This window comes from Palaemon carinicauda, chromosome 2, assembly GCF_036898095.1.
Source record: "Palaemon carinicauda isolate YSFRI2023 chromosome 2, ASM3689809v2, whole genome shotgun sequence".
Lineage (NCBI taxonomy): Eukaryota > Metazoa > Arthropoda > Malacostraca > Decapoda > Palaemonidae > Palaemon > Palaemon carinicauda.
The window spans coordinates 17,322,218-17,325,847 of NC_090726.1; positions in this window are offsets into that span (position 1 = coordinate 17,322,218).

Genomic DNA, 3,630 nt, shown 5'->3' on the forward strand with positions numbered 1-3,630 from the left:
TTAAAGAAGACTTGCAGGTTACTGTCTTTGGCCTTCGGGAGCTTTCGAGTTCAGCGAAAGAAAATTTTGGTCAGAAATGTTTGTAATATAAGTTAGTTTCCTGTTTTATAACTAAGGGGGAAAAATTATATAACTTTATTTTCATGAATTATATAGAAAATTCCATTCGTTAATATAAAAAGTGAAAGCAGTGGCCGTATCTCATTATGATGCAGGAACACTGACAAACCTACAACCAACATATATATATATATATATATATATATATATATATATATATATATATATATATATATATATACATATATATATATATATATATATATATATGTATATATATATATATATATATTTATATATATATATGTATATATATATATATATATATATATATATATATATATATATATATATATATATATATATATATATATATATATGTATATATATACATATTTATTTACACACACACACACACATATATATATATATATATATATATTTATATATATATATATATATATATATATATATATATGTATATATATACATATATATATATATATATATATATATATATGTATATATATATATATACATATTTATTTACACACACACACACATATATATATATATATACATATATATATATATATATATATATATATATATATATATGTCTGTATATATCTATTTATCTATATATATATATATATATATATATATATATATATATATATATATATATATATATATATATATATATATATATTGGTAGTAGGTTGTACTACATAATGATGAGATACTGGCACTACAGAGTTATTAGGATCTTTGAGTGGTCAGATATTATTGCATTGGGTACACCGAATAGTCTGTCATATATCTTACACATGTTCCTCTTACCTAATACACCTGATGACATTAAGTTAAACGAAAAACTCTTTTATCATTCATGGGAAGAACAACTACTTATCACTTGGTATTGCAAAACAGGCTCTTTATCTATGATAAACAGTTCTTTCAGGGTAAGTAAACTTCGAACCCAAATCATTATTTTTTAGTCTTGTGTGATGCATATCCTGTGTATCATGGTCTAACACTGTCTTGGATTAGAGTTCTCTTTTATAGTGGTGTTCTCAGACATTCTATTTCGTCTGTTTTCTCTTACTTTGATATTTTTAACGTTGTTCACACAGGCGTGCACACACACATGTATGTATGTATGTATGTATGTATGTATGTATGTATGTATGTATAATCATCAGGGATAATTTAAGTAAATCTTCTTATTATATGAAAGACGAACTCAACGCAGATATCCTTTTTTAAAAAATATTACTACAGTTTGTGTATTTGAAATTGCTTGTTAATCTACAATGCTAAGATGATAATGTATCCACAAGTTTTGGTATCAATTATCGTATATTGTAGCATGATATGAAAAAATAAATTTATTTGAATATTTTCCATTGTCTACACTAAGCTACATAATATCTGAGTCAAAGGGGAATTTTGGTAATATCGAATGAATTTTAAAAAAATAATTACATAGTTAATACCAAAAATTCCTATTAATTCTATGTTGCGAAAATTTTCTTCTCAGAGCCTTTTTAATATATGATTAACTGCAGATTTACATAGTAATAGTGTTATGCATTTATATTACAATTTTTGCATAATAAGACATGAGAAAAAAACTGGTCTTTTAATACTGGAAAATCAGCAACATTAATCTACAGGTAAAAATATAATTGATAGATCCTTATCCCTCATCTATTCGTTAACAGAGCTTATGAGTTATTCTCAAACTATCACAGCATGAAGCTAATATTCATTGGGCAAGTAATCCGTTATATGCAAATACGAGTTTAAGCCAATTAGATGCTATTTTGGCAAGTACTTCTGGGAAATCATGATTGCCGGTAGCATAATAGTTTAAATTCCTAATTGGTCCTAATTGTTGGCTATTCCAAAAATAGTTTTACAGTCTGTTAATGTAAGAGATTGTTAAAATCATTGTATTTTAAGATGCGAATAGAGTTTAATCAAATTCTAAGAAGTACAAGATTTTGTTTTCTTTTATGATTGTGTAAGTTTACTTGTTAGTTAAAAAGTGAAAATGTTACAAAATATGGTAATTTTTATTGAAAATTTGTATAAATTCTATAAGTTATAGATAATGATATTATTATTATTATTTTTATTATTATCATTATTATTATTATTATTATTATTATTTGCTAAGCTATAACCTTAGTAGGAAAACCAGAATGCTATAAGTGCAAGGGCTCCAACTGGGAAAATAACTCAGTGAGGAAAGAAAATAGGAGTAAATAAACACCTCGAGAAATTTAAGAACAGTAGCAACACTAAAAAAACCTTTCTTATATAAACTATAAACAGCTTTATATTAACAGGAGGAAGATGAATGAGATGGAATAGGGTTATTGAATGTACCCTCAAACAAGAGATATCTAACCCAAGATATAATAGACGACATAAAGTGATTTTCTCTCAGGTTGTCTTTTTGAAAATTATCTTATTCTATTCCTTTCTGTTGTGTGACATTATAAGGTCACGCTTTGACAAAATTCACATCTTCACAAAGACATCATATATATATATATATATATATATATATATATACATGTGTGTATATTTATATATATATATATATATATATATAAGTATATATATATATATATGTATATATATTTATATACATATTTATATATATATATATATATATATATATATATATATATATATATATATATATACATGTATATATGTATATAAATATATATGTATATATATATATATATATATATATATATATATATATATATATATATATATATATATATATATATATACATGTATATATATATATGTGTATATATATATATATATGTATATATATATATATATATATATATATTTATATATATACTGTATATGTATATATATAAATATATATATATATATATATATATATATATATAAATATATATACATATATATATATATATATATATATATATATATATATATATACATATATATATATATATATATATATATATATATATATACATATTTATATTATATATATGTAAGTTTATTTATTTATATATATATAATTATATATATACATATGTATATATATATATATATATATATATATATATATATATATATATATATATATATATATATATATATGTATATATATATATATATATATATATATATATATATATATGTATATATATACATATATATATATATATATATATATATATATACACATATATATAGTGTATATATATACATATACAGTATATCTATAAATATATATATATATATATATATATATATATATATATATATATATATATAAATATATATATATATATATATATATATATATATATATATATATATATATATATATATATATATATATCTACATTTTTGTATCGATTCTGGTTTGGAACATCTACTAGTTAAGATATCCTACACAAACAAAAGCTTTTGCACCTTTACATGAATATGTTACACTGCAGAAAAAATACTCCACTCAGACATACATTCATAGAGAGACAACCAAAGCTTACCTGTAGCCGG